Source organism: Pristiophorus japonicus, chromosome 15 (assembly GCF_044704955.1).
Source record: "Pristiophorus japonicus isolate sPriJap1 chromosome 15, sPriJap1.hap1, whole genome shotgun sequence".
Taxonomy (NCBI): Eukaryota; Metazoa; Chordata; class Chondrichthyes; family Pristiophoridae; genus Pristiophorus; species Pristiophorus japonicus.
This window is the reverse complement of record NC_091991.1, coordinates 177,222,035-177,244,436: the sequence shown is the minus strand read 5'-3', so window position 1 is coordinate 177,244,436 and position 22,402 is coordinate 177,222,035. Positions and strand designations below refer to the sequence as shown.

At 43.9% G+C, this 22,402-nt stretch overlaps 1 protein-coding gene across 1 annotated transcript in view; it reads left to right on the top strand.

Moving 5' to 3' along the window:
• Positions 1–22,402, top strand: part of mad1l1 (mitotic arrest deficient 1 like 1) — a 614,071-nt gene that overhangs the window by 476,942 nt on the left and 114,727 nt on the right. The gene's annotated exons all lie outside the window — the stretch shown is intronic.

Sequence of the window (22,402 nt, the reverse complement as noted above, 5' to 3'; positions counted from 1 at the left end):
TCCTAATTATTGTATTAATCTCCTCTTTAACCAGCAATGCTACCCCACCTTCTTTTCCTTTTATTCTATCCTTCCTGAATGTTGAATACCCCTGGATGTTGAGTTCCAAGCCCTGATCATCCTGGAGCCACGTCTCCGTAATCCCAATCACATCATATTTGTTAACATCTATTTGCACAGTTAATTCATCCACCTTATTATGGATACTCCTTGCATTAAGACACAAAGCCTTCAGGCTTGTTTTTTTAACACCCTTTGTCCTTTTAGAATTTTGTTGTACAGTGGCCCTTTTTGTTCTTTGTCTTGCGTTTCTCTGCCCTCCATTTTTTCTCATCTCCTTTCTGTTTTTTGCTTTTATCTCCTTTTTGTTTCCCTCTGTCTCCCTCCATTGGTTCCCATCCCCCTGCCATATTAGTTTAACTCTTCCCCAACAGTACTAGCAAACAATCCCCCTGGGACATTGATTCCGGTCCTGCCCAGGTGTAGACCGTCCGGTTTGTACTGGTTATCAGTAACCAGGAATGCGGTCTCTTTCGGCTAGCTGAAATCCCTTGAGACGTTGCTAAATCACGGGCAGCCACCTGCATACATTTTACACACACACATTTAATACTACAGTTACATATTTAATTCTAACATTATGCTACAGGTGCCTTTGCTCTGTTGGAAAATCTCTCTATAACAGGAGGTTGATGCAGCATCAAAGTGGTGAGCTTCGATAGGCGAAATGGTCTTTTCTTGCCCTTCTATTCGTATATCCATGCTTATCAATTAAGAAATGTTTGCAAGGTTGAGTGATCAAAAAAACTATTTTTAAACTTTGATTCTCCTGCAGTTTATTCATTAATCTGATCCTGACCTAGCTTTTACTATCAGCACCTTAAACGCAGAAGGAGTCATGTTTTTGCAATATGCTGAATATATAAGCAGAATGGCATTTTAACCTCCTTCTATCTTACAGGTTTTACTCCTAATTTCTTCCTGTAGTGTGTTTACTTGGAGCTTTCATTAAATGTTCACGTTGGATGTATAGGTATAACGGGCGATGCACCATTCGGAAGGGTTTGGAAATGGCTTATGTTCTCCAAAGTATGGAGTTAAAATATATGGTGACCGCTGAGCGATTGGTGATTTGCATATGTACGATGGGATGATTTATTGAGAGATTTTAGGATCTTGATCCAGCTAAGGAGAAAACCCTGCAGTTGTGGAATAATCGATGAGACCGGTGTAAATGTCAGCAATGAAAGGATTAATTAAATTGATTTTTAACCCTTTTAAAAACTATCGTAGTTTTCCAAAAGCAAAAAGCAACAAATTTTTGGTACAAGAATATTGTGCTTTGCCAGATAATAGGTGTCTTATAGCGAGTCGTACTGCAGTAATTCAAGGGAATAGCTGTGGTGACATCTTAAAAAAAAAAGAATGAATCTCAAGTGGCTATGAATGTCAGCACAGCCCTGAGATTTAATTACTGCTTTATACTTGCTGCTCGATACGTAATTCTTTAGTCTAACTCCATCCACCCGCTACTTCTTTATCAGCTATATTGAATAGCTTCTTTTTAAAGGTGACATTTTATTTTTTGACTTACTGTTACATGGCAGGCATAATGATTGATAATAGAGAAAACATGCTGTAGGTGAAAGGAGAGATGATGGGGCAGTGAGATTTGAAGATTTATGACACTGGGCAAGCAACTGGACTATTAATTACTCGTTTCCTGCTATGGAATATCATTGTCTAAACTATTTTGTCTAAATTCTTCAAGGTAGAAATGAATGCTGGGCATCTGCTTGCACAAATTAACACACTGGTACCAAATTTCTCTGATATTTTAATGGGGGCATTAACTCAATCTTTTAAATGGGTTCATTCTTCTGTACAGCTAGCAGGGGAGGAATATTGGCATGACTGCATTTCATGTTCGTTGAACGTCGCCAAAAATAAACTCTACCCTGTAGTTTTATGGTCCTGGAATAGGAGTGTAGACCCTTAAGCTCCTCTAGCCTGTTCCGCCATTCAGTGAGATCATGGCTGATCTGTATCTTAACTCCATCCACCCGCCTTGACTCCATATCCCTTAATACCCTTGGCTAGCAAAAATCTATTGATCTCATATTTAACGTTATTAATTGAGCTAGCATCTGCTGCTTTTTGTGAGAGAGTTCCACATTTCTACCATGCTTTGTGTGAAGAAGTGTTTCCTAACTTCTCTCCTGATTGGCCTGACTCTGATTTTAGTACTACTTGCAGTGCTAATCACATTTACCCACCCTGTCTCCCATTTCCCTTCTACCTATTCAACCAACTCTTGAATATTGACATTGTTTCTGCCTCAACCACTCACCCTGGAAGTGAATTCCACAGCCTCTTAATTCTCTGTGGAAAGAAGTTTTTCTTTCTGTTCAAAATCTTGTATCAATGACTCCTCATTCTTAGTCCCTCCACAACTTGAAACACTCTGCTTCTATCTACTCTGTCCCATCCTTTCATAATTTTAGGCACATCTGTAATATTGCTCCATAATCTGTGTTGTTCCAATGAAAAAAGCCCCAATTTTTCAAGTGTACTTCTGTACAGGGTATTTGTATTTCCTCTCACCTGGCAGCATCCAGGAGGATCTGCAGAGCACCCTCTTTAAAGTTTCAATATCCTTCCTATAGTGTGGAGCCCAATACTGCACACAGTACTTCAACTGAGGTCTTGGTAAGGTTTTATGCAGGATTTTATACTCTATATTGTGTGATAAAACCTCGAATTCCATCAGTTTTTCTTTACGGCCTTATCGACCCTGAGGTGCTGCTTTAATGACCTGTGAAACTGTACCCGCAAATGTTTTAGTTCTTCTACAGCACGAGGCTGACTTCCATTTCGATTGTAATCACAACTGTTTACCTCGTTCTTACTGACACTGAATTCCATCTGCCACTTTTTAAGCCCGTTCCTCAATCTTATCAAAATCTCTTTACAGCTTCCTTTGGTTTTGTGAAGAATTAACTACATTTCCTACTTTGATATCATCTGCATATTCCAGCACTACCACTCCTAGGCCTATATCCAAATAATTGATGTACTACTTCTGCTATTTTACTGTCATGAAGCTGCTAGTATCCTCTTCCAGCTCATTTCTAACAATATTGTGGAGCACTAGTTTCAATAACTGAGCCCAGTGGCATTCCACTCATCACACCTTTGCATCCAGAAAGCTACCCATTCACACAGACCCTCTGTGTCCTATCACCCAGCCAAATTCCCTACATTTATTGCTTCGAAACAGTTGTATCTCATTTGTGTTCCTCTCATCATCAGGTTTCCCATTACTATTATGTCCAAGCATTCTGTGTATGTTTGTCCTTTGTGGCAAGGTGATTGACTATGTCAGACACAGGCTGATGAGGGCTCTGATACCCCAGTAACGATATGGCCCCTTTAAGAATCTACCCTTTAAAGATAATTGCCCCTGGATTTTGGAGTAGGCTGTGTGAGCCTAAAAGGGGGAGGTCAGGAGAGGTAGGAGCTGAAAGAGGCTGGGAGTTGGAGAGCTGAAAGACATACTGTGTAGTGTGACTTTGTTGTATGTGTATTTAAAAACAAAAAAGGAATTTTGAACTTGGATTGTTCAAAGACTACTGTTTTTAAAGGAAAGGAAGCTTCGAGACGATAGGATCTTGTAATACTTTATAATTCTGTCATCTTTGTTGTTAGACTTCTAGATTTGTGTACAACTCTTTCCTTTTGCCTCATTTGTGTTTGCATTCTACCTTTTTAAAATTATTTTCCTTGCCTGTGATTCAGTCCAGATCTGCATTGTTTCCCTGCATCATCATCATAGGAAGACCCTCGAAATCGAGGAAGACTTGCTTCCACTCTAAAAGTGAGTTCTCAAGTGACTGAACAGTCCAATACGGGAATTACAGTCTCTGTCACAGGTGGGACAGACAGTGGTTGAAGGAAAGGGTGGGTGGGACTAGTTTGCCGCACGCTCCTTTCGCTGCCTGCGCTTGGTTTCTGCATACTCTCGGCGATGAGACTCGAGGTGCTCAGCGCCCTCCCGGATGTATTTCCTCCACTTAGGGCGGTCTTTGGCCAGGGACTCCCAGGTGTCGGTGGGGATGTTGCATTTTATCAAGGAGGCTTTGAGGCTGTCCTTGAAACGCTTCCTCTGACCATCTTGGGCTCGCTTGCCGTGTAGGAGTTCCGAGTAGAACTCTTGCTTTGGGAGTCTTATGTCAGGCATGTGAACAGTGTGGCCCGCTCAACAGAGCTGGGCGAGTGTGGTCAGTGCTTCGAAGGGCCTTCCGTAAGACAAAGGTCCTCCGCCAACCTGACCCCGCCACACAGCACTGCCCCCCCCAGTCATTCCCTGTACTGCAGTGTTCTGTTTATTGAACTCCTATTTAAAACTTACCCACTACCTCGTACAGCGGGTATGAGTCTTAGTCTATCTTTCTTGTCTATCTGTCTGACAGTATCAGTGTCCCATCTCCTTCTGACTTGATCAACACAGGCTTCCTCTTTCCCAGAAGACTCCCTGGTATGTCTGAATTGTAAAGGGCTTGAGGAATGAACAGGAGGTGGGATTGCTCTACATAACTCGTGTGGAGAAAAACGCTGGTGCAGACTGGATGGGCTGAATTCCAATGCTCGCCTGGCCGGCCTCCCATCTTTCACCCTACATGAACTTGAGCTCCTCCAAAACTGCTGGCCGTATACCATCTTGCACCAAGTTGTGTTCACCCCTGTGCTCGCTGACCTACATTGACTCCCAGTCCGGCAATGCCTCGGTTTCAAAACCATCCCTGGATGGCCACACCCTTCCCTATCTTTGTAACCTCCTCCAGTCCGACAACCCTCTGAGATTTCAGCGCTCCTCTAATTCTGGCCTCCTGCGCATCACCGATTTTCATCACTCCACCAATGACGGCCGTACATTCAGCTGCCTAGGCCCTAAGCTTTAAGACGCTCCTTAAAGCCTACCTCTTGGACCAAGCTTTTGATCATCTATCCTAATATCTGCTTATGTGGCTTGGTGTCAAATTTTGTTTGATAATGCTCCTGTCAAGTGCCTTTGGGACGTTTTACTGCATTAAAGGCACTATAGAAATGCAAATTCTTGTTGTTTTGAATGGCCTGTTTCTGTCCTGCAACAGCCTGTTATTCTAAGATTAATCCTTTTTATGGCATCCTGCGTGTACTATTTTATATTGTGATACCTTCAAATGTCACTCAAGATTTGGAATCTTGCCTTGAATTCAAATTTGAAGTGCTAATAAAACCACCCGTGGTTGGGAGGGAACAGTCCTCTTGGAGGTTGAAATGCAATGTCCCTGCATTCGCAAACACAACCAGTATTCAGTCTCGTGTCTAGACAGGGGACAATTGTTTATCCTTCTGAGATTACAATACCCGACGGCTGCTGTAGTTGCATCAGATCCCCTGATAGAGGTTTGAGACTATTCCGAGGAAATGTATTAATAATGACAGTGCAGTCCTACATTTGTTGGGAACTTTTCTCGGGTATGGGTCACTGGTTGATGAATGTTAACACTGTTCAGTTACAGTATCATTTTATTACTGAACGTTCAACAATCATACTTTGATATGCACCTTCTTGTATTATTTATCTGTGTACGAGTTTCCACTCAAGCTAATCTTTGTAGATACAGATGGCAGCATAGTACCATTAATGCTCACAAGAGCTGTAGTGAAGGAGGAGGACTTAGTCCAGCTGTAAGCATATTGTAGGTGGTGCAAAAATCTATTGTCTTTTGTGATCTGAACATTTTTAAAACTGCACAATACCAAGCTTTCACTGACCAGTTAGGAATTTAAAATAGCAAAGAGACCATAATGTAATTGCAATTTACCCAGCTGGCATTATGTGCCACTTACGTTACGGTTTTATGCTCTTCCTACATTACAACAGCGACTACACTTCAAAAACAAAGTACTTCATTTGCTGTAAAGCACTTTGGGATGTCCTGAGGTCGTGAAAGGAATAGAAGGATAGCTTGATAGGGTTAGATGAAGTCAGATGGGAGGAGGCTCGTGTGGAGCAAAGACCAATTGACCCGAACGGCCTGTTTCTGTTAATTCGATGTTAAACCCTTTCATAATTTTTAAGATCTCTATTAGGTCATTAGAACAATTGGTATGAAGGCTCATGCCAGCAAAAATAAATAAGAAAATTGGGCGTGAAATGACCTAAAACTGTTGGATGAATCTTCGTACTGACTCTTCCAACTTAATTCTGTATACAGCTCAATGACGAGCACACCGAGATGGCCATTTATATGGCTGATAATTAGCAATGGTACAGAGCCAACATAAACACAGCAGAATTGCATATTGCATCATGACCATATCATTTACAAGCTTCTAATGAGTTGCTTATTACAAAGGCCCCAAAAAATAATCTGTCTTCAGTCATATTAAAGTCTGCATAATAATGAGACTTTGGGGGAGAAATTCGGTCGTGCCTCTGTTGTGGCGTTGTCTCGGGCTGATCAGTAAATTTTGCGCTGGCAAATGGATTGCGTCTGCCACTGCAAAATTCATCAGCTAGGCCCTGAGTTTGGAGTGGAGTGCTAAGGGAGGCGTTGCACACCTCTTTTCGAGCGTTATGCCGGCTGAGAAAGGGAAAATCCCGAGCTAAACAGCTGGCCCAGGTGCGCCATAAGAAAGGCCTCGGGGGAAGGAGGTGAGTAAACTGTGAAAAAAAATACCAAAAACATTCCCATCAGCATCATCATCATAGGCAGTCCCTCGGAATCAAGGAAGACTTGCCTTCACTTCTAAAGTGAGTTCTTTGGTGGCTGAACAGACCAATACGAGAGCCACAGACCCTGTCGCAGATGGGACAAACATTCATCGAGGGAAGGGATGGGTGGGACTGGTTTGCCGCTCACTCCTTCCGCTGCCTGCGCTTGATCTCTTCATGCTCTCGGCATTGAGATTTGAAGAGCTCAACGCCCTCCCCGATGCACTTTCTCCACCTAGGGCGGTCTTCAGCCAGGGACTCCCAGGTGTCAGTGGTGATGTCGCACTTTATCAGGGATGCTTTGAGGGTGTCCTTGTAATGTTTCCACTGCCCACCTTTGGCTCGTGAAGGATTTCCGCATAAAGCATTTGGTTAGAGAGTCTTGTGTCTGGCATGCAAACTATGTGACCTTTCCAACAAAGCTGATCGAATGTGGTCAGTGCTTCAATACTGGGGATGTTAGCCTGGACGAAGACACTGATGTTGGTGTGCCTGTCTTCCCAGGGGATTTGCAGAATCTTGCGGAGACATCGTTGGTGATATATTTCCAGCGATTTGAGGTGTCTTCTATACATCATCCATGCCTCTGATCCATACAGGAGGGCGGGTATTACTACAGGCCTGTAGACCATGAGCTTGGGGTAGATTTGAGTTCCTGGTCTTCGAACACTCTTTTCCTCAGGCGGCCGAAGGCTGCACTGGCGCACTGGAGGTGGTGTTAAATCTCCGCATCAATGTCTGCTTTTGTTGACAAGAGGCTCCCGAGGTATGGGAAATGGTCCACGTTGTCGAGGGCCGAGCCCCGAGTCTTGATGACTGGGGGGGCAGTGTTGTGCAGCGAGGACAGGCTGGTGGAGGACCTTTGTCTTACGGATGTTGAGCGTAAGGCCCATGCTATCGTACGCCTCGGTGAATACATCAACTATATCCTGGAGCTCAGCCTCAGAATGTGCGCAGACGCAGGCGTCGTCCGCGTATTGTAGCTCAACGACAGAGGTTGGGGTGATCTTGGACCTGGCCTGGAGGCAATGTCGATTAAACAGCTTCCCACTTCCCGCTTCTACCCCGGGCCGGAGGGACCCTTGCACCGGCCTGCGGCTCCTGTTCGGGGCTTGCGGCCTGCACCGGGACATCATCCAAGACTTTTTTAAACCGGCCGAAGGGACTCCGGAGCCGGCATCGAACCGGCCGAAGGGACTCTGGGACCAGCATCGAACCGGCCGAAGGGACTCTGGGGCCAGCGTTCAACCGGCCGAAGGAAAAAACATTTGCAATACATAACTCACGCCACCACAACATAAATTGCAAAAAACCAATCACACTTACCTCAGGTCGACATTACTTGCCTCACTGCAGCCGCTGTAGCTTGGCAGGCCAACATCCACAGGCATTCCCACCAGGGCGCTCTGCGGAGCGCGACGGGTCGGGCGCAGTCCAAATATCGAGCCAGTGTCGCAACCAGGGACCTTGCACACCGGCTCGCCACTTTCGGGCGGGAATGCTCCGCACCGCCTCGAAACCGGCACAGAATGTGGGGCGGTGAAAGCTGGCCGCCCACCCGGAACTGCTTCCCGCTGCCATTGCCGCCCCTGTGGGGCGCTAATAGGGGCGGCAGAAAATCCAGCCCCTTGTGTTTTTTTTAAAAACTTCCCCGAGAGTTACTTTCTGACTTTCGATCTGAATGTTCTGAAAGTGTGTTGCAACCCAAGAGCTAATAAAGTCTGTTATTCCTTGCCTTTTTGTCTTTGTCTCTGCAAATGACATTTTCCAGTGTCTGTGTTTCGGTGGAATTTACTCTATTGTACGAGTGTGACAGTTCTTGGTGCTGGGGGGATCGTTTTCCTGTGGATGCTCAGAAATGGAAATTGGCAAGGCCCCAGGGTGCACTGTACTTGAAGTTTTAAGACAGACAAATTTAATATTGAATTTTACATCGCGTCCCTCATTGTATTTGCAGGTGGCTTCTATTGCACAGAGCGGCTTAAGCGATGAATTAGAAACTGTGGGTCTTCAGTGCATTTCCTCAATGCTAGTTCATACATTATTCTTCTGTAACTTTGTTTTAAAAGGTGAAACGTGAAACTTTTCATTATCGTTTTATCTCTTGTGAACCTATGCCTTTCCTGACTGGAGACATTTCTCTTATTAACGTGTGCGGATTTATTGGAAATGAAACATTTTGCAACGCAATATATTAAGGTCAGAATATCAGATTTTGGAGATTATTAGCTTAGTATCTTATAGAGATGGAAAGTAATGGACACCGAGTACAGGGTTGTAATCTCATTTTAGTGTTTCAAATGGCTCTAAGCTGCTTGAAATTCTCTTATACTTTATGGCATCATATGAACACTGATGAGATTATTACCTTGTAATCATTCACATGGATCCCATTAAGTTTTATAGCATGTGCTGCAAAGTTCATGGGATTAAAGGTGGCTCCTGTGTTTGCTGCTAGTGTGCTGTGTTTATTAATGTGTGGTGACATGATCGGAAGTAATGATTACGATATAATTGCTGAGAGTTTATACGTTAATAATTTGTAGTTTATTACTGTGAAATAGTTTTATATATCATGCGACTTTAATGCATGCTAGTGTATCTCCTGTGGCAGTGCCAATGGCACGCCAGAGGTGCTGCTCTTTTATAACAGGGCTCATATAATGTACAATGTATTATCAGAGCCAATTGGGGCCATAAATATAAGATAGTCACTAATAAATCTAATGGGAAATTCAGGAGAAACTTCTTTGCTCAGAGAGCAGTTAGAATGTGAAACTCGCTACCTCAAGAAGTAGTTGAGACGAATAGCACAGATGCATTTAATGGGAACTAGATAAACACGTGAAGGAGAAAGGAGGAGAAGGATATATGAAGAGGGGTGGGAAGCGGCTCATTTGGAGCATAAACACCGACATAGACCACCAGTTGGACCAAATGGCCTGATTTTGTGCTATAAATTCTATGTAGCTACTGATTTATGGTGACTGAATATGTCAAATTATGTTTATGTTGCATTATTGCAGCGTTTTGGGGATTAAATTCAGAAACTGACTATTTTCTGTCAAACCTCACATGAATTACCTTAATCTGTTTCTTTACCTAAGAACTTTTTAAAATCTGTGACCTTTTATAAGAATAGGATATACACAGGAACATGGTTGGAAAGATGCTAGCAGTTCTAGGTAGATAGAAGATGCATAGCAATGGTAAAGAGAGGGTTCTTCGGATTTGTCAGTATGGGCAGGTCTTGAGTTCAGGTTATTATTGGGATTGGGTTGGCTTTGGTAGAACTGCGGTTGGGGTGCTGGGTGTAATGATACTGAGGGAGTGGTTAGTGCTGGAGCCTGGCAGTAGTGTGAAGGGGTGGGTGTTTAGGGTGGGGGCTGCAAAGTGTGATAGGAGAGTCTGGCGAGGGAGAGGGTATGAGAACCTGGATCTGGAGGGTAAAGGCACGGGTAATTGGATGGGTGGGTGTGAGAGGAGTTATGTTTCCTTGTAATCAATCAATTGCAAACTGTATTTCACAATAAACGTGTAACCATAACGAAGCAGTTATTAATCCTACAGAATTAGCATCAATGTGCATTGATGGCATGGATGGTCAAGGCTACTGCTGGCAAAAAAATAATGCTGAAAGCAAAATCAAATCGCCTCATAAATTTTACTGAATATATATTTTTAAAAGTTACCCTGGAGTTGTTTCATTTGGGGCCATAATTTAATCTTGAGATTCAGATGACAGTTATGAATTATTTGAGCTTTACTGTCATGATTCATGATGTCATTCAGATGTATTAATTCAATTACTTCTCAGTAATCTCTCCCAGGTATGTGTTAGTCTCTACAACACAAGGCCGCTCATGTGGCATTACGTATCACGTCATCAAAAAATGTATATCTTTTAAAAAATATGATTTTCTGATATTCAGGTTTCCCACCAGATATCATTTACTAACCAGCTGGGGTGCACAAGCAGATTTGCTCTCAGACGCCTTCAACTCTTCCCTTTTGACTGGAGGTCCTGTAATTGTGGAGTTTAGTTTGTGTCCCGGCGATTCTCCTCAGCTCCTCCATCAACATGACCTGATTAAAATCAGGATCCCTCGTGGGTTGGGAATCACTTGAGGGTCAAACATAGATTCAGGGCTGTCATTTCCATCTCGGGTACACAACCTGCCTGTATAGCCACTCAACATACCAGTGATGTCTGTTTTTGAAAAGTGTAAGCCCAAAGTGAAATAAAGTACGGTATGTTCACACCCAATTTTATTCTTAGTTATGCATTCTGTAATTTTGTGTGGATGAATTGAAAAATCATTTTGACAACCAACTTTACAACAACAACAGAGGTTTTTTATTTATTCATTCATGGGATGTGGGCGTCACTGACAAGGCGAGCATTTATTGCCCATCCCTAATTGCCCTTGAGAAGGTGGTGGTGAGCCGCCGCCTTGAACCGCTGTGTAGAAGGTACTCCCACAGCACTGTTGGGTAGGGAGTTCCAATATTTTGACCCAGTGACGATGAAGAAACGGCAATATATTTCCAACTCAGGATCGTGTGACATGGAGGAGAACGTGGAGGTGGTGGTGTTCCCATGTGCCTGCTGCTCTTTTCTTTCTAGGTGGTAGAGGTCATAGGTTTAAATGGTGCTGTCAAAGAAACCTTGAGAGGTTGCTGCATTGCATCTTGTAGATAGTGCACACTGTAGCCATGTTTCTCTGGTGGTGAAGGGAGTGAATGTTTAAGTGGTTGGGGTGCTGACAACATTCCCGAGGTCCCATGCAGGCCGATGCTGCCGCTGGTAAAGATACTGTGCAGCACATTTAAAGGGCCCTCGCAGAAAAAAAATTAGAGGTAACATTTGGTGCCCATCAAGTGGGCTGCTTTGGCCTGGATGGTGTTGAGCTTCTTCAGTGTTGTTGGAGCTGCACTCATTCAAGCACATCACACTCCTGACTTGTGCCTTGTAGGTAGTGGAAAGCCTTTAGGGAGTCAAGACGTGAGTCATTTGCCGCAGAATGCCCAGGATCTGACCTGCTCTTGTAGCCACAGTATTTATATAGCTGGTCCAGTTAAGTTTCTGGTCAATGGTGACCCCCAGGATGTTGATCGTTGGGGATCAGACGATGGTAATGACATTGAATGTCATGGGGAGGTGATTAGACTCTCTCTCATTGGCGATGGCCATTACCTGGCACTTGGGTGGAGCAAATTTTACTTGCCACTTATCAGCCCAAGCCTGGATACTGTCCAGGTCTTGCTGTATGCAGTCACGGACTGCTTTATATCTGAGGAATTGCGAATAGAACTGAACACTTTGCAATCATCAGCGAACATCCCCACCTCTGATCTCATGATGGAGAGAAGGTCATTGATGAAACAACTGAAGATGGTTGGGCCTAGGAGGATCATTCATGCAGCGATGTCCTTTGACTGAGATTGTTGGCCTCCAACAACCACAACCATCTTCCTTTGTACTAGGTATGACTCCAGCCATTCTCGAGTTTCCCCCTGATTTCCCACTGCCTTCAATTTTACTCGAACTCCTTGATGCCACACTCTGTCAAATGCTGCCTTGATGTCAAGGGCAGTCACTCTCACCTCACCTCTGGAATTTAGCTCTTTTGTCCATGTTTGGACCAAGGCTGTAATGAGGTCTGGAGCCGAGAGTTCCTGTCGAAAACTGAGCATCGGTGGGAGGATTATTGGTGAGTAAGTGCTGCTTAATAGCACTGTCGACGACACCTTCTATCACGTTGCTGATGATGGAGAGTAGGCTGATGGGGCACTAATTGGCTGGATTTGATTTGTCTTGTTTTTTTGGACAGGACATACCTGGGTAATTTTCCACTTTGTCGAGTAGATGCCAGTGTTGTAGCTGTACTGGAACAGCTTGGCTAGAGGCTCGGCTAGTTCTGAAGCACAAGTCTTCAGCACTATCGCCGGGATGTTATCGGGGCCCATTGCCTTTGCTGTATCCAATGGACTCAGCCGTTTCTTGATATCACGTGGAGTGAATTGAACTGACTGAAGACTAACATTTGTGATGGGTCCTCCAGAGTGGGCCAACTCAGCACTTCTGCCTGAAGTTTGTTGCGAATGCTTCAACCTTGTCTTTTGCACTGATGTGCTGGGCTCCGCCATTGTTAGGGATGTTTATGGAGCTACCTTCTCCCGTTAGTTGTTTAATTGTCCACCACCATTCATGATTGGATGTGGTAGGACTGCAGAGCTTTGATCTGTTCCGTTGGTTGTGGGGTCGCTTAGCTCTATCTATAGCTTCTGCTGTTTAGCATGCATGTAGTTCTGTTAAATAAAAACAGAAAATGCTGGAAATACTCAGCAGGTCAGTCAGCATCTGTGGAGAGAAACAGAGTTAATGTTTCAGATCGGTGACCTTTTGCCAGTTCTGAAGCTGCCTGACCTGCTGAGTATTTCCAGCATTTTATGTTTTTATTTCAGATTTCGAACTTCCGCAGTATTTTGCTTTTGATGTACTCGTGTGTTGTAATTTCACCAGGTTGGCACTTCATTTTTAGGTCCGCCTGGTGCTGCTCCCGGCATACTCTTTTACACTCCTCATTGAACCAGGGTTGGTCCATTGGGTAGAGGGCAGTGGCCATGAAGTTACAGGTGGAATAGAATTCTGCTGCTGATGGCCACTTCTTCAGCTGAGGAAAGGCGATAGGTGGGAATCAGCAGGTTTCCATGCCCATATTTGACCTGATGCCATAAGTCTTCTTGGGGTCCGGAGACAGTGTTGAGGTCCCTCCCTCCCGATTGTATACCACTGTGCCGCCACCTCTGGTGGGTCTGTCCTTCCGGTGGGATAGTGCATACCCAGGGATGGTGATGGAGGATCCTGCAAATACCCTGGGAGGACAGACGCACAAACATTAGCGTCCTCGTCCAGGCCAACATCCCCAGTATTGAATCACTGACCACACTTGATCAGTTCCGCTGGGCAGGCCACATAGTTCGCATGCTAGACATGAGATTCCCAAAGCAAGCGCTCTACTCGGAACTTGTCCACGGCAAACGAGCCAAATGCGGGCAGAGGAAACGTTACAAGGGCATCCTCAAAGCCTCCCTGATAAAATGTGACATCCCCACTGAAACCTGGGAGTCCCTGGCCATAGACCGCCCTAAGTGGAGAAAGTACATTCGGGAGGGCGCTGAGCTCCTCGAGTATCATCGGCAAGCGCAGGCAGCGGAAGGAGCGTGCGGCAAACCAGGCTCTCTGCCCACTCTTTCCCTCAACGACTATCTGTCCCACCTGTGACAGAGACTGTGATTCTCGTATTGGACTGTACCGCCACCTAAGAACTCGTGCTAAGAGTGGAAGCAAGTCTTCCTCGATTCCGAGGGACTGCCTATGATGATGATGATGATGGAGGAGTCTGTGATGTTGGCTGAAAGGTATGATTCTATGAGTATGATCATGTCTGGCTGTTGCTTGACTAGTCTGTGGGACACCTCTCCCAATTTGGGCACAAGTCCACAGATGTTAGTGAGGAGGACTTTGATGAAAGGGTCGACTGGGCTGGATGTGGCTTTTGTTGTGTCCGAATCCAATGTTTTGGTCGATGCAAGGCAGTCCGTCTGGTTTTGTTGTACATTTTTGTAGCAGTTTGATGCAACTGAGTGGCTTGCTAAGCCATTTCAGAGAGCAGTTAAGACTCAACCACATTGCTGTTCATCTGGAGTCACATATAGACCAGACCAGGGCAGGAGTCTTCCTTCCCTATAGGACACTCGTGTGAACCAGTTGGACTTTTATCACAATCCGACAGATTCATGGTCACCATTAGCTTTTTATTCCAGATTTATTTAATTAACTGAATTCAAATTGTCAAACTGCGATGGTGATTTGAATTCTCTCCTCCCGATTCTTAGGCCAGGCCTCTCGGTGACTAGTCCAGTGACATAACCACTATGCTCTTGTCCCCCTGATAAAATGACATTTCAAAAGGAGATGGCATAAGGAGATATTAGAGCATGTGACCAAAAGCATGGTTAAAGAGGTACGTTTTAAGTAGCATCTTAAGGGAGGAAAGTTTTAGGGAACTTCAGGAACATTTATATGTGTGTTTTTGGTGAGAAGAAAGGAAGGAAAGAGGTCAACAAAACAACAGAACAGCAGGCCACACGTCCCCTCCGGACCTACATTAATCACTCGCTGGCCCTTTCTTGAGCTGAATTACTATTTCTTGAAGCAGACATATCATCAAAGATGTGTTTGTATTTGTTTAACGTGATTTATCCATCATTGTGCGTTGGGTGCCAACAAGTACTTCTCCAACCTCTTCACAATTGCTATATAATATTAACACATTTCAAATTCTAAGACATTTATTTTTAATATTTTGAGATATTAAAATTGCTCACTTTAAATTTGATTACTGCATGCTGAGAGAATCTTTCAATTACACTCAACTTAGGGGATCAACGGATGATGGTGAGAGGGAGTCCATGATAAAATAATAATACCTGGATTCTGGGTGAAATGAGATTGGTTGCTCTGAGATTTCTTAAGTTCTTATCTTATGTGAGAAGATACATGAGAATGGAATGGGAGAACGTTATCCTCACTTAATATGCTTTTGGTTAAATATTAGACAGCACGGACCCCAATTTTATTAAGACAATCCATGCTTGACATTTTTGTTCATCTATTTAATATTTAGCGCACGAATGCTGTACCTTTCTTGTCTTATCTGGATGCTAAATGCATAACTCATTCATGTACAAATGGTACGGAGCGATATCGTATAAGAAAATATTTTTACTTAATTATATATCAAGTTTAGAATATTGCTGGAACTGGAGGTTTTCTGAACTGTTTGTGGTTTTCTGGTCACCATTTGCTGTGGTGCTCTTGGTCCAAAGCTCTCTTATCTCTCAGGCCCCACCCACAATTCAGTCAATGAGTAAACCGATACTATGGGCTTTATACAGCATTAAGATGCCTATGCCTCGTTTTGAACTTGTTTTCACTACATTGGAGCGGATGCACATTGCTGTCTGATATGCAAAATGTCACTTCAAGGACAGATAATTACAACTGCTTAGATAGACGTCTTAATGAGGATTATGTACCACGTTCACTGCGGTGACCGAAAATTTAATGTTGTTTACTTGGCTGCAGAGCTGAATCATTTGTGATTGTGTATCACATCGAGGGGCCCTCAAGGCTCTCACAGCTGGGTTTATCTTGGCAATAGTTGATGGAAGACTTGTGACAGGTTCAGAGGAGAGAGCCCTGATCCTTTGAAGTCACTTGATGAACAGTTATGTAGTCAGGAGCTGGCAATTAATAATAGCTTTTATTTATATGGCGCCAGAAGAAATTAAGGCAGATGATCAAAAGCTTGTTTAAAGAGGTAAGTTTTAACGAGCGTCTTAAAGGAGGAAACATAGAAAATAGGTGTAAGAGTAGGCCAATCAGCCCTTCGAGCCTGCACCGCCATTCAGTAAGATCATGGCTGATCATTCACCTCAGTACCCCTTTCCTGCTTTCTCTCCATACCCCTTGATCCCTTTAGCCGTAAGGGCCATCTTGAATATATCCAATGAACTGGCATCAACAACACTCTGCGGTAGGGAATTCCACAGGTTAACAACTCTCTGAGTGAAGAAGTTTCTCCTCATCTCAGTCCTAAATGGCTTACCCCTTATCCTTAGACTATGTCCCCTGGTTCTGGACTTCCCCAACATTGGGAACATTCTTCCTGCATCTAACCTGTCCAGTCCTGTCAGAATTGTATATGTTTCTATGGGATCCCCTCTCATCCTTCTAAACTCCAGTGAATACAGGCCCAGTCTCTCCTCATATGTCAGTCCTACCATGCTGGGAATCAGTCTGGTGAACCTTCGCTGTACTCCCTCAATAGCAAGAACGTCCTTCCTCAGATTAGGAGATCAAAACTGAACACAATATTCCAGGTGACGCCTCATCAAGGCCCTGTACAACAGCAGTAAGACCTCCCTGCTCCTATACTGAAATCCCCTAGCTATGAAGGTCAACATACCATTTGCCTTCTTCACTGCCTGCTGTACCTACATGCCAACTTTCAATGACTGATGTACCATGACACCCAGGTTTCGTTGCACCTCCCCTTTTCCTAATCTGCCGCCATTCAGATAATATTCTACCTTCGTGTTTTTGCCCCCAAAGTGGATAACCTCACATTTATCCACATTATACTGCAACTGCATGCATTTGAGAGGTGGAGAGGTGTAGCGGTGCTTCGGGCCCAGGCAGCTGAAGGCATGTCTACCAATGGTTGAGCAGTTATAATGAGGGATGTTCAAGCAGCCAGAATTTGAGGAGTGCAGACATTGTGTGGGATTGTGAGGCTGAAAAAGATTACAGAGATAGGGAGGGATAAGTCCATGGAGTGATTTGTAAACAAGGATGAGAATTTTGAAATCTAGGCGTGGTTTAACTGAGAGCCAATGTAAGTCAGAAAGCACTGGCGTGATGGGTGATCTTGACTTGGTGCGGGTTAGTACGCGGGCTACTGAGTTTTGGATGGCTTCAAGTTTACGTAGTGTGAAAGGCCGGCCAGGAGTGAGTTCGAGTAGTCAAGTCTAGAGGTAACAAAAGCATGAATGAGGGTTTTAGCAGCAGAAGAGCTGAAATTGGGGCGGAGGCGGGCAATGTTACGGAGGTGGAAAAAGGTGGTTTTAGTTATGTGGCTGGAAACTCATTTCAGGGCCAAATATGACACCTAGGTTGCGAACAGACTGGTTCACCCTCAGATTGATGCTAGGGAGAGGGATGGAGTCAGCGGTTAGAGAACGCAGTTTGTGGCAGGGACCAAAGATAATGGCTTCGGTCTTCCCAATATTTAATTGGAGAAAATTTTGGCTCATCCAGTACCGTTCAAGCAATCTGACAATTTAGATACCAAGCAGGGGTCGAGAGAAGTGGTGGAGAGGTAGAGCTGGGTGTCGTCAGCATACATGTGGAAACTGGCTCCATGTTTTCGGATGATATCGCCAAGGGGCAGCATGTTGATGAGACATAAGAGGGGACCAAGGACAGATCCTTGGGGGACACCAGAGGTAACAATGCGGGAGTGGAAAGAGAAGCCATTGCTGGAGATTTTCTGGCTACGATTAGATAGATAAGAATGGAAACAGGCGAGTGCAATCCTTGACGTTGGTTGAGAGGTGTTGGAGGAGGTTAGAGTGGTCAACTGTGTCAAAGGCTGCAGACAGGTCCAGAAGGACAAGGAGGGATAGAAACATAGAAAATAGGTGCAGGAGTAGGCCATTTGGCCCTTTGAGCCTGCACCACCATTCAATATGATCATAGCTGATCATGCAACTTCAGTACCCCATTCCTGCTTTCTTTTCATACCCCTTGATCCATATAGCCATAAGGGCCACATCTAACTCTTTTTTGAATAGTTTACTTTTGTCACAGTCACAAAGGATGTAATTTGTGACTTTGATGAGAGCAGTTTCGGTCCTGTGGTAGGGGCGAAAGCCAGATTGAAGGGATTCAACCATTGAATTCATGGAAAGATGATCTCGGATTTGGGAGTCCATAACACGTTTAAATACTTTGGATAGGAAAGGGAGTTTGGAGATGGGGCGATAGCTAGCAAGCAAAATGGGGTCAAGGGTTGTTTTTTTTGGGTTGGGGGTAATATATTAACATTGGCTAACGAACAGAAAACAGAGAGTCGGGATAAATGGTTCATTCTCGGGTTGGTAACCAGTAACTAGTGGGGTGCCGCAGGGATCAGTGCTGGGGCCCCAACTATTTACAATCTATATTAACGACTTGGAAGAAGGGACCGAGTGTAACATAGCCAAGTTTGCTGACGATACAAAGATGGGAGGAAAAGCAATGTGTGAGGAGGACATAAAAAATCTGCAAAAGGACATAGACAGGCTAAGTGAGTAGGCAAAAATTTGGCAGATAGAGTATAATGTTGGAAAGTGTAAGGTCATGCACTTTGGCAGAAAAAATCAAAGAGCAAGTTATTATTTAAATGGAGAAAGATTGCAAAGTGCTGCAGTACAGCGGGACCTGGGGGTACTTGTGCATGAAACACAAAAGGTTAGTATGCAGGTACAGCAAGTGATCAGGAAGGCCAATGGAATCTTGGCCTTTTTTGCAAGGGGGATGGAGTATAAAAGCAGGGAAGTCTTGCTACAGTTATACAGGGTATTGGTGAGACCACACCTGGAATACTGCGTGCAGTTTTGGTTTCCATATTTACGAAAGGATATACTTGCTTTGGAGGCAGTTCAGAGAAGGTTCACTCGGTTGATTCCAGAGATGAGGTGGTTGATGTATGAGGAAAGGTTGAGTAGGTTGGGCCTCTACTCATTGGAATTCAGAAGATTGAGAGGTGATCTTATCGAAACATATAAGATTATGAGGGGGCTTGACAAGGTGGATGCAGAGAAAATGTTGCATAATCTTAGAATAAGGGCCGCCCATTTAAAACAGAGACGGGGAAAAATTTCTTTTCTCAGAGGGTTGTAAATCTGTGGAATTCGCTGCCTCAGAGAGCTGTGGAATCTGGGACATTGAATAAATTTAAGACAGAGATAGACAGTTTCTAAACCAATAAGGGTAATGGGGAGCAGGCAGGGAAGTGGACCTGAGTCCATGATCGGATCAGCCAAGATCGTATAAAATGGTGGAGCAGGCTCAAGGGGCCGTATGGCCTACTCCTGCTCCTATTTCTTATATGAGGGGTGATGACAGCAGATTTGAAGGAGAAGGGAACAGTACCAGAGGACAGAGAACCATTAACAATGTCAACTGGATATTTTATATATAATTATTTTTTTATAAATACAACAATTCTGAGGATTAGTGTGACCGACTTCTGAGTTCATCAAGGTAGAGGTTGGAGGCTGTGGTGGTCAGGCCTATTCTAGCATTTAAGTTCTGTTACTGATGCTAGTCCAGGTTTAGTATTAAGAAGGGTGTTAACAAAATGTTATCTCTTTTATTATTTTCATATACCCAAAGAGTTTGTAAGTTAAACATTCTGTGACTGAAAGCTGCTGTATTAATTATTTTTGCTGTTGTCGACCATCGTAGTTTTAATAAATCTGATATAGAGTCATAGAAAAATTACGACACAGAAGGAGGCCCATCGTGTCAGTGCCAGTCGAAAAAGAGTTACCCAGCCTAATCCCACCTTCCAGCACTACGTCCGTAGCCCTGTAGGTCATGGCTCTTTAACTGCACATCCAAGTACCTTTTAAATGTGGTGAGGGTTTCTGCCTCTACCACTTTTTCAGGCAGTGAGTTCCAGACCCCCACCACCCTCTGGGTGAAGAAATTCTTCCTCATCTCCCCTCTAATCCTTTTGTAGTTTATGGCCAGAGTCACAGTATCTGATGGTGTTTATTCTTATGCTTTCTGAAGATCAGGATAACATGAGAGGACCCATGTCAATTTAGTGAGCTGTTGCAGTGATGAGGGTTTCTGTTTGAACCCTGGGCAGTTCTATATCACCAGATACTGAGTACAGAATCACGCTCCGGTTTATAATTGCAAGAACTCGGCACAGGAGAAATGTCCAGTGAAGCTCTTTTTTAAAAAAAAATGTAAATTCAAATTTTTAAAAACTCTTGTTATACTGTGGAATTTCCAGGTTGTAATTAGACCTTCCTCCAAAATCAGGACCTCTTGGTTCATATTTCTGACAAATCTAACAGATAAAACGAAAAGAAAAAGCATACAAGAATGCTGAAAAGATAGTAAGAGCTACAAGAAGGGAGCATGAAAAGAAACTTGCACCGGATATCAAAATCAACACAAAATATTTTACGATTATATTAGGGAAAAGAGGGTGGTTAAGAGCAATGTCGGCTCCTTAACATAGAAACATAGAAAATAGGTGCAGGAGTAGGCCATTCGGCCCTTCTAGCCTGCACCGCCATTCAATGAGTTCATGGCTGAACATTCAACTTCAGTACCCCATTCCTGCTTTCTCGCCATACCCCTTGATCCCCCTAGTAGTAAGGACCTCATCTAACTCCTTTTTGAATATATTTAGTGAATTGGCCTCAACAACTTTCTGTGGTAGAGAATTCCACAGGTTCACCACTCTCTGGGTGAAGAAGTTCCTCCGCATCTCGGTTCTAAATGGCTTACCCCTTATCCTTAGACTGTGACCTCTGGTTCTGGACTTCCCCAACATTGGGAACATTCTTCCTGCATCTAACCTGTCTAACCCCGTCAGAATTTTAAATGTTTCCATGAGGTCCCCTCTCATTCTTCTGAACTCCAGTGAATACAAGCCCAGTTGATCCAGTCTTTCTTGATAGGTCAGTCCCGCCATCCCGGGAATCAGTCTGGTGAACCTTCGCTGCACTCCCTCAATAGCAAGAATGTCCTTCCTCAGGTTAGGAGACCAAAACTGTACACAATACTCCAGGTGTGGCCTCACCAATGCCCTGTACAACTGTAGCAACACCTCCCTGCCCCTGTACTCAAATCCCCTTGCTATGAAGGCCAACATGCCATTTGCTTTCTTAACCGCCTGCTGCACCTGCATGCCAACCTTCAATGACTGATGTACCATGACACCCAGGTCTCTTTGCACCTCCCCTTTTCCTAATCTGTCACCATTCAGATAATAGTCTGTCTCTCTGTTTTTACCACCAAAGTGGATAACCTCACATTTATCCACATTAAAAACTGATCAAGGTGATATAAATGAAAATAAGGAAATGGCGGACATGTTAAATAATTACTTTGCATCAGTATTTACAGTAGAGCAAGAGGATAGCATGCCAGATATCCCAAGGAAACTAATATTGAATCAAGAACACCAAAATTAACCTCAGCATATTAACAGCAATGAAGAAAATAATGGCACTAAAGATGACAAATCTCCACGAGCAGATGGTTTTCATCCCAGGGTTTTAAAGGAAATAGCTGCGAACATTGCAGATGGCCCAACTATGATCTTCGAAGGTTCTCTCGATTCAGGAATTGTTCTTAGATTGGAAAATTGCACATGTCACTTCGCTATTTAAGAAAGGTGAAAGAGGGAAATCAGGGAATTATAGACCAGTTAGTCCAACATCTGTTGTTCGGAAATTACTAAAATATTGGCGCCCTATTCGATCCCAAGCTGAGTTTCTGACCCCATTTTCCTCTGTCCCAAAGACCAGCTACTTCCATCTCTAACATCGTCTGCCCCCTCCCCGACCTCAGTGTTTAGTTGGAATTGTAGTCATAGTTGTTATGCAGGCTAACACAGCAGCCATTTTGAATACACTAATGCTCCACAAATAGTAATGCGATCAATGATGAAGTCGGCAATCAAAGTTTCTGCTTCAAATCTCATTCTGAAGAATGGTACGTTTAAAAAATGCTGTACTCCCTTGGTACTGCACTAAAGTGTTACTGTCGATTATGCAGTCAAGCCTTGGAGTGAGGGTTGGACCAACAGCCTTCTTACTCAGAGATAAGAGTACCGCCAAATGATCCAAGCTGACATCATAGTATAACCAGTCAAGAAGATGAGCAGGCACCTGTTCCAAGACTCTGCAGTCTTGCTGTGCTGTCAGACAAGGATTTGTAAGAGTGGTTAGAGCTGACTCACACTAAATTTTGTTTTCTTTCCCTCAATGTGAGGTGCC